Raw genomic sequence first — 17,883 nt, forward strand, 5'->3', positions numbered from 1 at the left:
CTGGATGAGGACACCGTCTCCCTCTCCCCATGCCCAAAATGGGAGTTGTCCTAGACTCTCCCTACAAACCCCCTCAGCCCATTCATCATTCCCATCAGCTAAGGTCATGTGGCCCCTCTTGTCTCTCCTGACACAGGACAGGGAGCATGGCCTGGGCTACTCTGATGGCCCACCGCGGAGCTGGTCCCTCCACTTCGGGCTCGTCCTCCTCCACACTGTCATCACGTAGACATCTGACATCTGACTGAGTTACACTCCCTCATCGTCTGAATCCTTCCATGTTCCCCCGTCATCCATAGGATGGAGCCCCGCCCTAAGCAGATGAGGACCTTCATATTCTCAGCAGTGTCTTCCCCACCATTCTCATCTCTGGCCGTCCACCCGTCATGTCGCTAACAAGTGGATTTCCTGCTCTCCTTTCTGTCCCCTTGCTGCCGTGTTGCTTCATGCTCCTTGTTGTCCACGTTGTTCCTCAGCCTGGAACACGCATCCCACCTTACCCAACCAGTAAATAACTTCTCCTCTTTCTAGACTCACTTTGAGGGTCACCTAATCAACGGAGCTTTTTCCAACCTCCCCGGGCAGAATTCTGTACCTCCTCCTCTGTGTTCTTGAGGTTTCTCATATGTGCTTCTATTATCATGTGGGTCCAGTTGTTTGTTTATGTTTTTCCCCCTAGCCAGACTGAGCACCTCCCAAATGCCCTACTTGTCACCATATTCCCAGTGTCTGGTATACAAGAGGCGCCCCTAGTAAATGTTCGTGAAATATATGATTGGAGTGGCCAGAGCCTGTCAGGAGATCGACACCCTCCCAGATTGCACTTCCCCCCAGCAGTTCTGGCCTGCTCCCCCTGAGGACTGGCACTGTCTGATACCCACTGTGGGAGGATGGTTGAGTGCTTTGGGTCTTAACTTGACTGTGAACATCCTTGGGCCAAGCATGGCTCCCTGGAGGGTAGCCGTAAGAGGAAGATGAAACAAACCCGGATGTAAATGCAGCTGGTGGAGAAGCCAGCTCCTTATTCCTAGGTCCATCAACGTCCCAGATTGTCAGAGCAGAACCCTGTGTTTGTCCTGGGAACCAACAGATTCCAATTAGAACAGAAGAAGCTAAGTGAATTTAGATTCCACCTCTGACCCAAATCCAGTGTTGTAACAGCTCAGTTATGTATGTGCTCAAGATTCTAAGCTCTAGGAGAAGGACATCTGGATAAATTTATCTTAGGTTGCAGACCCCTCAGTGGGGGGTTAAAATCACTTAATTAAGTGTTTTTGATGAGAATAAATGTTCTCAGATAAAAATTAAAATTGTTTGCTAGTTTCCTAGTACAAACAGGCCCTGGGAGGTATGTTCTGATCAGAACTCTGCTGTTCAATTCACTCTTCCTGCAAATATTTACTGAAAGCTGGGCAGAGAGTTTACAGAGGAATTAAAGTATCCTTTCCTTCAAGATGCTTGTGGGCTATTTGGAGAAAAAGACAAACTTCTAAGAAAAATTTAATAATAGTAAGAGAGTTAAACAAGTAATATAAGAAGAACAAGACTTTCAGGGGTGACTCACTGCCAAATGAGAAGTTCAGAGAAGGGAGAAGACGTTGGCCCCCAGGGTGGACTGACAGTGGGGCTCTCACCTGACAGGTTGCACCGGCAAGACAAAGGGCTTGGGGTAGCAGGAGGCGGCATCTTGGTAGAAAGAAAAGAGCAGATTCTTTGGAATTTGGAGTTTGAGTTTCTGTTCTGCTACTTATTAGCTAGATATTATGGGCATATTTGAACCTCTCTGTACCTCGGTTTCCTCATCAGAAAAACAGGATCTACGAGGTAGATCACATACAGCAGTTTAGACCACCAACATTTAGCACAAAGACATGTGCTAAGCCCTGGAGTACAAAGATGGAAAGAGAAGGGTCTTGCTCTCAAGGACTACCACGTGAGGAGAGGTCAGTAAATATTAGTCCCCCTCTTCTTTACCCTCCAGGCATCTGTCACTTTAAAGGAGAGGCGGCCGGGTCCAGTGGACCACGATTAGGTGGAATTCAGGACATGTGTTCACAAGTTTGGAGACAGAGTAAGCTCTTTACTTAACATCCTGCCCTCTGGTCCCACCTTCTATTAGGAAGTGGATCTGTACCTCCTGAGGCCAGAGCTCCTGATTTGCAGCTTCCCCCTTGAGCTTTGATGAAGTTTGTAGGGAGCCAAGATCAAAGACAGTAACCCTGAGTCAACTGCTATCATTACCCGAAATGCCTGCGGTTTACTCCCTCACTTAATTTTTGTTATTAGAAAAGACAACCACGAGGGGGCGCAGGAGCGAGAAGCTGAGAACCAACCCCGTTTATCAGGCAGAACGCCTTTTGTTTTCTTGCCGAAAAATATACATTGTGGGCTGAGAACAATACCTTCTGCACCTTCTGCAAACTCTTTGTAAAGAACATGGCTCTCTTGAGGCTAAAAAGCATTCTTAACTCAGCCCACCCTCCACAGCCCATCAGGCTGGGCGAAGGGTTTCTCAGCTGACTCCATTTTTCAGTGTTTCCTCCTGATTAAAAGCCCCTTGGCTCAGCAGGATTGTCTACAACGATAGTAAATGGCTCACATGATGATGAGGCAATCTTTTCACATCTTGAGCTGCAAACCATCCTGTAAAGCCTCACCACTGTCAGAATCCACAGCCCTGGATTCTCAGGAAAGCCATCCACCTGGGTTATTGGTTTGGGCTCTTATTCCCCACCCCCAACCCTAACCTGTTTCCCACACTATTTACAGAGACTTGAATAGTTATCATACGCTCTCTATCTATGTCAATCCTCATTAAAATCAAGCACTTCTTTGTCAGAAAACAAAAAATCTCGGATCCCTATGTGTCTCTGAGGTCACAGTAGCTCAAGTCCCCATGACAAAGCTTGTTTTTTCCTTGCAGGAGTCTGCTTTCACAAGGGTTCATCTCTTACGTTTTCTTTGAGACACTCACACACACTCCAGCAACAATGGAAAGGAACATGATTTCCCAAGCAGGTTGCCTAGAAACCACTCCTGTGTTTCTGAAACTAATTTAAACATGAAAATTCAGTTCCTGACTCATGCCAGGAATGCTTGTAATGTTTTCTCAGTATTTTACTTTCTTTTTCTTTCACATTACAAAATAATGCATGCTCATTGCACAACAATTGAAAAGAGTATAAAAACATAAATGTCCAAAAAGAGAAAAATCCTCCATAATCTTACCGTCAAAGGCAACTACTGTTGTCATTTGGGAACATTTACTTCCAGGCTTCCCACCCCCCATGCATTTTTAACATCATTGATATTAATACTGAATTTACATAGATCTTGCTTTTTCCACTTAGCATAATGTTAGCATTTCCCCATTTGGCTAAAATTTTCAGAAAAAGGATTTTTTTTTTTTAATGGCTGCATTATATTACAGTCCATTTTCCATTATTTACTTAACCATTCTCTTCATGCTAAACATTTAGGTTATTTCCAATCTTGCACCATTTTAATAAATGTTGCCATGATCATCTTAGTACAAAACATTTACTATATACTTCCTGAGGGTAAAAATCATAAAAGGAGTTTCCAAAAGCCTGAACATTTAAAGACCTTTTTTAAAAATATTGAACTGTTGATGATTTTAAAAATTTTAACAGTACATTAAAATGTAAATTTTCTTCTCTCTTATATCTAGTACCGCTTCCTAGAGGTAACCACTGCTACTAGAAATTTTCTATGAATATAAAAGAACATATATATAGTTTGTTTATTTGACACAATATTTGTTCTACCACTTTTTTTTTCACTTATTGCATCTTGGACATCATCCTACATCGATCTAAATTGATCCGTTCTTTTTGGAGTTGTGCGATATTCCATTAGATGATGTGCTGTCACGTATTTGCCATGGGCAGAACGTCTTAATGCACTGGCTGCGTCTAAGAAGCAGTGCTGCTTAATGCCCTGCTGGGCTCCCAGCAGCGGGTCGGAACCGACACAGCTCCATTCACATCACACCTTTGCCGGGAGAGGGAACAGATGGTGGCAAAGCTAACAGCTTTACCTCTGAAATTAGTCAGTATTATGGTCTATAGGGGCTGTTAAACTTTTCCTTTTCTGTTCTTTTTTTTTTTTTTAGCCTAAAGTTTGTACCCTTTTAACTAATCTCTCCCCTATTTTCCCTACTCCCCAGCCCCCAGCACCCAGTTCTACCCTCTGTTTCTGAGCTCAACTTTATCTGATTCTATATGTAAGCAATACCATATGATACATGTCCTTCACTGTCTGACTTATTTCACTTAGCATAATGCCTTCCATTCATTCATATGAATCCAGAAATAGCAAGATTTCCTTCTTTTTAAAGGCTGAATAATATTCATCTATATATTATCTATATATCACATTTTCTTTATCCACTCATCCATCCAACAGACATTTAGGTCGTTTCCATAGGTTGGCTATTGTGAATAAGACTGCAACAAACATGGGAATATGGATGTCTCTTCAAGATAATGATTTTGTTTCCTTAGGATATATACCCAGAATGGGATTGCTGAATCATACAGTAGTTGTATTTTGAATTTCTTGAGGAACCTCTATGCTGTTTTCCAAAGCAGCTGTACCAGTTTATATTTCTACCAGTAGTGCACAAGGGTTTCCTTTTCTCCACATCCTCACCAGCATTTGTAATCTGTTGCCTTTTTGATAACAACATCCGAACAGGTGTGAAGCAATATCTCATTGTGGTTTTGATTTGTAGTTCCCTAATGGTAAGTGATGTTGAGCACATTTTTCATGTACCTGTTGGCTATTTGTATGTCTTCTTAGAAAAATGTTTATTCAGGTCCTTTGCCCATTTTTAAATTGGATTACTTGTTTTTTTACTGTTAAGTTGTATGAGGGTTTTTTGTATATTTTGGATGTTAACCTCTTATCAGATAGTCAGTTTGCAAAATTTTTTTCCCATTCCATAGGTTGCCTTTTAATTTTATTGATGGTTTCTTTTGCTGTGCAGATGCTTCTTATTTTGATATAGTCCCACTTGTTTATTTTTGATTTTTTTATCTCCAAACTCTTCTGATCTCCCACACCTGATGATTAAAATTTTGAGCATGTACCCCCTGCCATTCAGGTATGTTTGTTTATTTACAGATATATACCTGTATATTTTATTAACATAGTATTATTTATATCATAGAACATACACTAAAATGGACATTTTAATGGATTAAGTTAAATTTATTTATTTATGTCTATAATAACAAAATTGTATATGATAAATAATAATAAAAGCATTGTACTCTTTTGATAAGAGCAATGTGATTGAATATGCTTCATTATATTTAAAATATTAGTTTAACATCTTCTATTACAGATATTCTGGGGTTCAGCTTATTTCGGTGGTTGAGTTTAAGGGCTGTCATTGCAGGAAGAGAGCCATCACAAAGATCTCAACAGAAGAAGAGAGTTGCCGGCCCCACTTAGAGTGCTGCTCACCAAAAATGCAAAGTTGTTTCGGAAACAATGTTGTGCCAGCATTATTAAGTTTATCTTTGATTCATAGTTACTGTGGAGAAATCTAATTTTAAAGCTACTTGTCCATTTTATACGTTTTCGCTTAATTAAAGTCAAATAATACATTCCATAAATCCACCTAATCAGGCACTCATCCGCTTCAAACCTGCTCCTCCCACCATCTTCCCGTCTCAGTTACTGACAACTCCATCCCCGCGGGGGATCAAGCCAGAAACCTTGTGTCTCTCCCTTACGTCCTTTCCTTCCCTTGACTCCACCTGGGAGTCATCAGTGAATCCTGTTAGCTCTACCTTCAGGACAAAGCCGGAGCTCAAGGACTTCCGGTCCTCTCTCCGGTTGTCCAGCTCTAAGCCACCATCTTCTCTCGCCTACAGGTCATTGCAGTGACACCCTAACCCCTTGCCCTACTTCTGCCCTTTCCCCTCCAGACCCTGCATCACAGCAGCATGTGTGAGCCTTTTAAAGATTGTGTGTGTGTTTTTAAATTTCAAACTTACAGAAAAGTTATAAAAATAAGAATAGGACAAAGAGCATCCTATTCTGTCATCCCGTAGCCCCTATGGTTAACATCTTGCTTGTCTTTCTAACTAATCATGTATCCATCTGAAAAGCATATATCACAGCCTTTGACTCCTAACCACTACAGTGCGCATTTCCTAAGAATAAGTATATAGTCTTACCTTCATAATAGTAGTTCAGTTGCCAACCTCAGTGAATATAACATTGATACGGTAATTTTATCCAAGCTGCCACCTGTCTTCCTAGGTTGGCAATTGACCCAATGATGTCCTGTATGACATTTTGTTTCCTGTAGTACAGGATCCAGTTTGAGATCAGGGTCAGGTATAGTATTTAGTTGTTGGGATCCTTGAATTGACTTTAATTTGGAACATTTTGCACTGTCTTGTCTTACTTGTGATACTGACATTTGTGAAGAACATTCATCCTTGTGAATTCCTGGCCAGTGATGTTCTATCCTTCTTAGGGTAAAACATTTGGGAGCACACAAAGTCCACCTGCCCCTTATTGGCAGCATAAATTTTAATCACCCAATCAAGGTGTTGTCTGCCTTCTCCACTTATAGTTATTGCTTTTTCCCTCGAGACCAATAAGCAATCTCTGAGTAGGCACTTTAAGATCATGCGAATATCTCGTTCCTCATCAAAATTTCTACTTAGATTTAGCCACTATTGATGATTCTCAACTGAGCCAATCTTTTATTGGATGACGGTAAATGTTAATTTTTGAACTCCAACAAACGCTGCACATTTAGGAGTCAGCCCCCCCGCATTCTACTGTAAGCAAGATCCCTCCTTTCCAACATTGGCAACATAGCATTGAAAAATGTGGATAAAGTTGTGCCAACGTGGACAGTCATCAAAGCTGACATGAAGGAGGTCAAAATGTTGCACAGCTCCAGGAAAGAAATTGCTCTCATTTAACTGAAGCCAGACAGTTTTTACTGGTGTCTCAGACACACCGCCTTGCTCTAAAACTGTCTGGATCCCTTCCCCTTTGATTCCAGGCTTGGTCTTCCTGGCCCCAAGGAGTCATCCTAGTCAAAAGGAAGATGTTATTCCAGATGCTTCACCTGGGAGTGCCTGTCCTTCTCATCAGACTGGCCGGTCTCTGGGAAAGTCTCTCTCAAGTCAGGAGCAAGGTTCCCTGTGGCTGAGGGACCAACAGGCATGTAGCCTGGGGCCTCATTTCCAGCGTGGATGTCCTATTTGGTCCTCTTCCTGCCATCATACAGCTCATCCACGATGTCACATAGAGCTAAGAAAGTAATATCTCAGAGCCCTGATGACCAACCAGCGAACTGGTCCACTCTCTGGTCCCAAGAAGCAGACAAGGTGGCATTTTTATTTGTAGATTAACCATTTATTAAGGCTCAGAGGCTAATGTTGGTTGGCTTTTATAAGGAAGTTACACAATAGCAGCTTATATTTTTCCCCCTCCGGGTGAGGGAGGAAGTGTTTTTTCAAACACAGTGTGTCTTAGCAACTGAAAGGAACCCTAAAGGGCCCCTTTCTGGTCTGTGGCTAATCCAGGTGCCGTGGGATCCCCATTTGCTCGAGATTAGCATGCCCACAGCAGACAACCTCTTTGTCAATTGGCTACATGTGCTTCCTGTCCCAGCGGTTTGAGATGGGCAATTGCAGCCACTACTACTGGATATAAACAGAGACTTTACAACCATGAGGTTCCTTGTCGGTTGCTTTGGCCTTCCTGCTTCCAAAGCTCAATGGAAAATAAAGTTGATCTCCTGGCCAACCACTCCATTTCCCAGCCAGTTCCTGCAGGAAAGATTCCCGCGGAAGTGTGACATGGTTAAAAGGATACCTGGGGGCCGTAATTGGTTATCTATCCTTAATTACCCATAGCATTTAGTGGTCACAATGGAAAGGAAAAAGCATATGTTCATCTTGTATTTAACTGCTTGATTATGGACGCCAAGACAGTGTTGTAAGAAATCATAATGTTAGAGCAGGGAAGGACCCTGGACACCAGATTAGAGAAACTGAGGCCCTGGAATGTCAGACTTCTCTCTGGAGGCTGTGACACTGGCTAACAGTTGAGCCAGAACTAGAACCTCAATGTCCTAGCTGTGGTCTAGAGCATTGTCCCTGACACCAGTGGCATTTTAACGATGGCAGAAGAGAGATGTAAGAGCTTGATTTTAATCCTGGGATTCAATCCTACTTGGGTCTGATATTTCTGATAACCCCAGCAAAAGGCTTGTGGAAGAGATGCTAATTGTCTCCAAAACCCATTTTCCCACTCTTTACTAATAAAATACCAAACGTTAGCAGGTCACAGATTGCTCAGGAAAGAAAGTCACATTTCCTAGTATGCCTTGCAAATGAACGCATGTCAGAGTCCTGGCCAGAAAGATGTAAAAGATTGTAGTGAGTGCTTTAAAGGAGTAGTATACCCTTCTCTGGCCCTTTCCTCCTAACCAGTGACTGGAATGCTGACCCAAGTTCTGGAACTGCAGCAGCCGTCTTGGGCCCCAAGGTAGAAGCTGCATGTTGAAGAGGGTGAAAAAACAGGACAGAAGGAACCTGATGATCAGGAAGCCAACATACCAGCCCTGGGTTTCCTCTGTTTACAAGAGAGAGAAATACTTTAAAATCTTTTTAAATCCACTGTTATTTTGGGTTTTCAGCCTCAAGCAAAATAATGTAACTCTAACACCAGCAGTAAAACTATTTTGAAAGTTTGTTGTGGAATTCCCTGGGAAAAAATAATAGGTTTTCATTTCCTGGATCTAGACGCTTACTTAAAGAGAAGGGTCTGTTTCATAAAGAAAGGTGGGAACCAAAGAAAGATACCGATCACAAACATACAGCCACTGCTCATTTGAGTTCCTTTGGTTTAAACCAGTTCCTCTTTTAAAACAAGTGTCCCTTGGGAAAGCTAAGCTTATTGGTGATTCTCAGATGTGAGAATCAGAACATCCTCCTTGTAAGGAGTCTGGGGAAGGGGAGTTGTTGTGACTGGGCTGGAAGAGGAAGTGACACTATGGGGAGGGTAGGCCAAGGCTGGGTGGGACTGATGAGGGTGGGGGAGTTCCGGAGGCAGGGAAATGAAAACGTGAGAAAAGGGCCAGAAAGGGAGGGGCACGGGTGCTGGGTGCTAAAGCTCCAGGGGACAACTTTGACTTGCATTCAGGACACTGAGACAGCCCATGACCACGAGAGGGCAGCAGCGGGAGATGCAATTCCAGGTCCCCAGTGTAACCCAGACTTCCTGTCCAACCTGGGTTTCTCTGCTTTTCTTTGTCCAGAGTTGCACTCCTTAACCAGGAGGAGTGGGGAGGAGTTGCTTCCCTGAGCAGAGGAGGCTGGGCCAGCAGCTTCCATACGTATCAGTTCAGGGTTCCCTCCCTATCACCTTTTGCCATCATACACATGTTAACATTTTATCAAGATAGACTTTAAATTGGATTTTTTTTAACTTAGCCTTGCCCTAAGCAATATAACTTGTGAATGACGGCTCTGTTATGATATATATATATATATATATGGCATAATTATTACATTAAAAAATGTCTGTATCACCAGAAAATCATATGCATATCATGCTTGGAGAAGCATTATTTCATTCAGTCCCGCCAGTGATCCAACAAAGTACTAATCCTAGCCCCACTTTTATAGAAGAGAAAACTGAGGCTCAGTGAGGTTAGCTAGCTTCCTCAAGAGTTTTCATCAGAGCTGAGATTTGAACTTAACAGAAACAAAATTCAAATGACTAATTTTGAAGATGGACTTGGCTTTATTCAATGATTCATGACTCAGAATCCCATCTAGCGAACAGACAGGAGCTCTGAGCGGCTGAACAGTCACAGAGGGGAGGGATAAGGGAAGAGAAGCTTACATCATCTTCCTCTGGGGGAGGGGAAAGGGTCTATGTGGCAGATTACCTCCTTGGTGCTGACCAGAAAATTCCAAACTGGAATTAAGATGACATTCCTGGGGGATGTTGAAACTGCAATTAGCTTAGGTATTAAGTTTCTGTTTGGTGACATGGGCTTAGCACAAGTGACTCCATTTGGGGCCTGTGGTCACTTTATTACCAGAACCAAGGTCTGTTTGACTTAAAAGGCAGTGGTCTTTGCTTTCTCCCAGGAGAAGGAAGGCAGAGACCCCTAAAGCTAAAGAGGATGAGGAAGAAGGGCCAAGACTCCCAGCCCTATATGAACACCCTCCCTTCAGCTCTCCCCTACTCCCCCCCTTTTCTTCTTTGTCTTCAGTCGCTAAGAATGTCTCCATCTCACCAAAACAGAACATTCCATAATGCATCCCTTATGAATGAAGACTGCCAACTCCACGGCAGAAAGAAATTTCCCTTTGGGAATTTTTATCACTTCTAAAGTGATGATAAAGAAATTCAGCTGTAGTTCTGGATGCACCAGGAGAGAGGAAGAATTGAAGTTTCTCGGGAGCCTCACACACACCTGTGGAAAGCAGAGTAACGTGCGCTTATCCCATGGAGCCCAGAGGACTGCTGCAAGTAGAAACCTTAACACGTGTCTGAAGCAACTGCTTGTAACTGAGAATTACGGTGACAGGTATGGAAGAAACAGAAAATCCCAGACTCTGCAGACACTGACCAGCTGTGTGACTGAGGGCAAGCCACTTACCCTCTGAGCTTCGATTTCCCCCATCCATAGAGAGGATGACAATGCCTGTCTCAGGGGGTTATCATAGCATTGGACGAGGAATCTATAACCTAGTGCTAAAACACACTACCATTATTATTATTTTTTAATTACTGCCAGAGTAAAGAGGGTCTTCATATTCAGAACCCAATCAGCTTCAAATAAATTGTAGCACTTGGCAAATGTTGCCTTTTCTACTTGGAAACTTCACTTAAAAAAAAAGAAGAAGAAAGGAAAAGGCAAGGTGAAAGATCAGAAGGAAATTGTTGCCCTTTGACCTATCCCTGACACCAAAGTCCCACTTCAGACACTGCTTCCTCTTTCCCTAGTACTCTAGCCCAACATGCAAACCCTTTGCTCCCACCCCAGGGCCCCACAGGAAGACAGACAGGACAGACAGGACATGTCTTTGCCCAAATTAGTTTCACTTCCTCCCCATCAGGCCCCAGTCACAGAGATGGAAAACTGTTTTCCATAGCACTGATGGCTGCATTTCTGTTTTTATCAGTAAGAGGTAGGCAAGAGACTTAAGTCAGACAGCTGGGTGAGGCAATGTATTTTCCAGCTCCCAACTACACATGTTCCCAGACTTATGATGGTTCAAGTTCTGGTTTTTTGACTTAACGATGTTGCAAAAGTGATACACATCCAGCAGAAATCGTGATTTTGAGTTCTGAATTTTGATCTTTTCTGGGCTAGCAATATGCGATACAATCCTCTCTTGTGATGCTGGGCGTGGGCAGCAAGCCAGCCAGTCCCCTGATCACGCACGTCAACAGCCGACGCCCTAACAACCATTCTGTACCTAGACAACCATTCTGTTTTACATTTTCAGTACAGTAGTCAAGAAATTACATGAGATAGTCAACACTTTATTATAAAATTTATTATAAAATAGGCTTTGTGTTAGATGATTTAGCCCAACTGCAGGCTAATATAAGCATTCTGAGCACGTTTAAGGTAGGCCAGGCTAAGCTAGGATGTTCTGTAGGCTAGGTGTATTAAATGCATTTTCAACTTACAATATTTTTAACTTACCATGAGTTTATCTGGAAGTGAGTCAAGGAAGATCTGTACACTAGTACTTCATCACATTTCCTTGTCTTCCTTTCTAACCCCATGTTCTCATTAACAAACCACCTATTAGCACCACTGATAAAAAATGAAGAGCGGAAGCTACCTTTGTCTCCTGCCTATCTACCGTCTGACCTCACAAGATGAAAGCTACGTAATGAGAATAGCAGAGAAAAAAGATGGAAGGAAACTGGGTGCCCAACATCATGAAGCCAAGCCATATACCAGCTCTGGAAATCTTATATATGATGAAATCACCAGGAAGCCCTCTGAAAACCAGATGGCCCTGGCCGTCTCAGGACCACTACCATCCCCTGTAGTTCTCTGAAACCTGATCTCCAACCTCAGCCTGCACTAATGCCAGCACAAAATAAGCTCTGTAGAACTACAGATAAGCTTGATAGCATCATTCTCTTTGCCTCATCAATGTTTCTATTTTATATCCTTCCCTGCTCCTATCTGAAGAATGATATTCAGTCATCTGGGACTCATTCTGTAGAAAGAGCTTGAAATGACCCCAAAGAGAGGACACCATTCTTGTCACAGCCTGAACGTAGACATCTGGGACCCCAGCCTGTCCCTTCACCACCACTTACATGTGAACAGCCCTCACCTTAGGTAACTTCTCCATCTCTGAGGATTTCATCCATCTAACTAATCAACATAGTGTTGAGGGAGTTGGGTTTGGAACTGTCAGACACCCATCAATAGCTGAGAGAGAAAGAAATATATTAGCTCTGTTAGTAGTCACATTGTGCCAAACAGAAATGGCATGTGTCTTATGCCTAAAAAGCTGGTCTTTGATTTTGTATGGGGTTTTGCTGATGCTGTTAGAAAATACTTTACCACTAAATGAAAGTAAAGATGGACTGTTTCTCTGAAGAGTCAGAAGTTAAGAGAATTTTAAAAAAGGAAAGTTGATACAATTTTGTTTGATCTTTGATGGCATTACTTGTCCCAGAATATTGCGTTGGGAATTATTTTCCCCTTTGATCTTGCAGAACAGTATGAATGGACATCTATATAAAATACCCTGGGCATGAACAACAAAATAAAAGAATTTGCCAGGAATGGGAAAAGCATACCTATTTAAATAAGCAAAAATGTTAACTCCTCTGTCTGGCTAACTATTAAGTTGTAATTCCTTCCCTACTCCATGCCATACCAACCAACTCATCAGCTGCATCCTACAATGTAAAGAGCATAATAAAATTGATCTTTCAGTTTTATCTCATCGTGCTGCCAGGTAGCCCCTCCCCATGTGTATCTGCTACCTTCCTCCTCCAGAATCCCTTCTACCTCAGGGACCAGAGAGTCACACTCACCCTGCTCTTTGGTACAGTGTGCAGGCCTTAGGAAGATCCGAGGCAGGTATGAAGTATTTTTTAACATATCTCTCTCTCACTTTCTTTCCTTGTTTTCCTGCATCTATTACAGGCTACCCTCCTCCCCCAGATACTTCCATCCCCAGCAGTTCTGTCCATGATCTTGCGTGCCTCCTCCTTCTGATTAGACCAGCCTCAGAGCATCCATGAGGCTGCATGATATGAAATGAACACGGGTCACCAGAGTGTCAAAATCTTGGCTTTTTACTTCCAAACTGTGTTATCTTTGTCCAGTTAACTTTTCTTAGATTTTCTGCTTTAAAACAATAGGTATAATACTACTTCATTTGATTTTTGAGATAATTAAGTGAGAAAATGTATATAACATTTATAGCACATTAAGTGCTTATTAAACAATATTTTTTTCTTCCTCATTCTGTTCCCGAGAATATTCCTGGTTTGGAGAACTCAGTCATAGGCAAACTAAGTAGTTTGGCTTTATTATACCCAAATTTCACTCAATACTTTCATTCATCATTCTAAAGAACACAACAACATTGTCATTTTTGGCACTAGCCTCTGGGGAGGTAGTAAGTTCTTTTTTTGGTCATAGGTCATTTTCATAACTGGCCTTTTACCCTCACATAATACAGCAGGATCTGCTCAGATCGAAACTGTGAGGCCCTTCAATGGTTTCACACTTAGCACGGAAGCCTCTTTGGACCCCTGGGAACCAGAACAGTACCAACCAAGAAGTTTCTACTTCTCTTCCACTCAGAGGGCTCTGCCGAGAAAAGGTAGGAGGGCTGCCCGCTCAAGTGTGGCCTTCAAAGACAAGCTGGAGATGAAGACTAGATGAGAATGTAGCCTGTGGCCCTGAGGAGCCATGTGGACAAACCATCCACAGCCAGAAAATGGTACCTGCAAACACAGCCTGCAAGACATGGCCAGGGCTTTCCAATATTGCTTTAGCCATAAAGACAACGATTCTGCCTCATCTCAGCCGTCAGTGTGATTTGACTTGATGCTGGCCACACAGGTCCCATTTACAGGGAAAAACAACTTGCAAAATCATATTTTCTTTTCCTTTATACCTCCATTCCAATTAACCCAAGGGCCACGGACTCAGTTGCAAATGGGGATGCATTAGTTAAGATACAGTTGAAGCTGCTGTGAAAAAGAGACATGAGAATGGAAGTTAATTTTCCTGATGTAATAGTCTGAGCATAGGTTTTCCAGAGCTGGTATGTAACTCCTTGATGTTGGAGACCTGGTTTCCTCCTATTTGCTCTGCTATTTCAAGACATGGCTTCCATCTTGTGATGTCAGATGGCTGCTTCATCTCCCACCAGCATGTCCACTTCCTAGCTGGCAAGAAGAAAAAAAGAGCAAAAGAGGGCATGCTGCTTTCCTTTAAAAGCAGTCCAGAAGTTCCAAACATCAATTCCAGTTTTATACTATTGGCCAAAATTGTGTCACATGATCAGACCTAGCTGCAAGGGAGGCTGGGATGTAGTCCTAGAGGGGCAGTCATGAGTCTAGCTGGAACATTACTATAGAAGAAGGACAGATAGTAATATTGAGGCACAGTTAGCATTCTCTGCACAAAAGATCAGATAGGAATGTAAGTCAGTGAAGACTGCTAGGTATAAGGGCACGTGCATATTTTATGTAGGTGACAGATCCTGAAGCAAACAGGAGAGCCCCAATTTGAGGGGCCACCACTTTCACCCTAGATAATACTGTCATGCAGAAATTCAGACTCAGTGTTCCAGATCTGTGGTTTTCAAGAGAAGCCAGAAATCAACTTAAAAAAAAAAGATATCTCCTAATTTTAAAATATTGGCTCAAAAAAAATTTTTTAAGCATTGTGTGGGCCAAATATATCTGTGGACTGACATTTAAGGCCCTTTATTATATTCAATGTGCATGAAAGTGTTAATTGTGCTTCACTCTCTGCCTGAAATGCAAAACTTTTGAAATCCAAAATTGGAGCTAAAAGACAAGGTTAATAATAAAGAGTTGTGATCAAGATAAACTTTTTAAAGTAGGTAATGTGTTTGTTAGTTGGGCATTTAGATGAGAAAATCATGTGTTGACCAAATGTCATATTTCACTTTTAGGTGTGAAATAGTTTTAATCTCTCTCTGGGTTGCAGTGACCAGGTGTTTTTTAACGAGATAAATGAGTTGGAGGAAACATTCAGGCTCCTTTCTTCCTGTGCAAGATGGAGATGATACGCCTGGCAGCCACAAAATGTGCTGCTTGGATCTGCTGGGGAGACCTAAGTGACCGTGCCCCAGATGCCCTCTGGGTCCGCCAGCATGTTTACATGAAGACAAACTTCCTGAGCTGCTCACAGCTAATAACTGAGCACAGAGGGTGACTTCTCCAGGGGTCGACTTTGGCTCCAGGACTTCTCATTGGCCGAACCTTTCTTGTAACTCTGCTACAGTCTAGGACTCCACCAGCCCAAGTCGCCTTTCTTTCACAGGTATCAGAACTTCTCTTCCCACTTTCTCCTGCTCCCTCCTCCTTTATTCTGCACAGGCTTTCCCCCTCACAAATCCCTCCCACATCTAATTCCATCTTAACATCTGCCAATGAAGATATTGCTAATGGTAGCGACAGCAATTACAGGAGCAGTTACACTTTACTGTGTGCTATGTACTGTGTTTACACAAGCACATTCCCTGGCAATAGTAATAACAATAATGGCTAACTTCCTTGAGTATGTTCTAGGACTACGCATTACAGCCTTACATGTATTGTCTTCACAAAAATCCTAAGGTGGGTAATGAACTGCCATTCTTCTGATTTTACAGATGTGGAACCAGATTAAATAACTTGCTCAAGGTCATGTATCTAGTAGGTGGTAGACAGCTATTCAAAGTCAAGTTTGTCTGACTCCAAAGCTTAGCTGCTCACAGTCAGACACTTATGTGCTCCCTCCCCAATTTCTACCATATCCAAATATCACCACATACCATCCCTGTGACTTCTTTATAAATAGCACCTGTACATTTATTTACTTAATATTTTTCCTTAAATTAACTGATTTTTAAAACCTGAATAAATTTATTTTTAAAAGAGACATAATATCCCTAAAATAAATGGTAAACTTCTATCCCTTGTCATAAATTAAAGATAATCCCCAAAACAAACATAATAAAAAACAATATTATCAAATTTTATCTAGAAAATAGTATAACATTTAAGGAGATACTAGACCTAACCAAAGACTCCAAATCTGAAGTCTGTATTCATTTTATGTGTGTGTGTTTTTAACGGGAGATTAGTGAGTGTTAGACGTTAAAGAAATGCTAGCTTCAAATGAAGGTTTTTCTCCTGACAAAACCAGAAAGACTGAAAAAAATTTAACAGGGACTAAGTTTCTCAGTCTGTGACTCAATGCTCTTTAATGCTCTGTCCACATATCCCTAAAAGCCTCGGGGTGGTATGCTATGGGAAATAATGACTACGGGAAAGTGAAGAATGCTCATTTGGATGGAAAAACACTTTTATAAAATTGTCCCTTGCCCCCCAAAGAAAAGAAAATCAATTTCATTCCTTTTCAGCCTCCACAGGTTCTCAATGCACACAATTGTACCCTCTGGTTTATCTGGAGGGTGCAATCTTTCAAAAGTACAACAAACCAGAGCCTGCAGCATGAGTGAACACTGCGTTTTGGGCAGGTGTATCCGGTAGAGAAACAAAACACCTCTCTCTGTGGTTAGGCCGCCTAGTGCACTAGAGTTCAGCACATTCACAAATCAGCCTGCCTGGGAGGAGGTGAACCGCACACATCGACAACGTGGGGCCAGTGAAAAACCTCCCACCCTCTTTGGGCTTGGAAGACAGCGCTGATCCCAAGCTGAGCAACACTGATGGAAGAGGGCCGGCCATGCCACCCACCAGGCTCTGCCTTGGGCCCATTCCAGCCACAGCCTCCAAGTTACTCATAGAGACAGTGGAAGAAATCCTGCTGCAATAGATCACAGTTTTCCTGCAGTGGAAACACATTTCAGTAAATCATACCCCGACTCTCCAAGGTTTAACCCAAAAGGAAGAGATTAGATTCTGGCCATTTGGGATTAGAAAGTGCTTTAAACCCAGCAAGGAGGTGGAGAGGGTGTTTCACCAGCCCCTCTTTCTGACTCTGAGTACCTGAATCAGTTTTCATTGTGTAGCGTTTGTGTTTGGTTTGGTAAGCAGCTTGCAAATTTAGTTGGACTTGGAAATAGAGAAAGGCCTGGGATGCCATAGTAGAGAAAGCTTTCAGGTCCTCCATTTATCATCACAAAGTCCCAGTCTTGTGCCCATTTTGCAGATGGGAACCTGGAGTCACAACTGAAATTTCACAACTGAAATAAGGGCTGGAGGCTGAGGTCTGACGGTGGCTCTATGGCTGATTCCTCATTCTGAACCTCCTTAGACCTCCAGGTCTTTAGCATGTTACCCTTTTTAATAGATCACCACTCTAGCAGATGTAAGTAGTAAAGGTGGAGGAGGAACAATTAACATTTGCTGAGTGCAAAACACCTTACATGCCTCTTCCCATTTAAGGCTAAAACTTCTGTGGGATATACCCACAAAGAAAAGAAAATCATCCTCTCTCTGCCAATGAGAAAACTGAAACACAAAGAGGTTAATCGTTAAAATCACCCAAAGTAAGGTTTCAAGCCAAAGCATTGGGGTTCTGACCCCAGTGGTCACATTCACTGGGGTTCTGACCCCAATAGCCTTTTGAGTCAGTCATACCTGAGTTCAAATCCAGGCTCTATCTGC

This window comes from Camelus bactrianus, chromosome 2 (assembly GCF_048773025.1).
Source record: "Camelus bactrianus isolate YW-2024 breed Bactrian camel chromosome 2, ASM4877302v1, whole genome shotgun sequence".
Lineage (NCBI taxonomy): Eukaryota > Metazoa > Chordata > Mammalia > Artiodactyla > Camelidae > Camelus > Camelus bactrianus.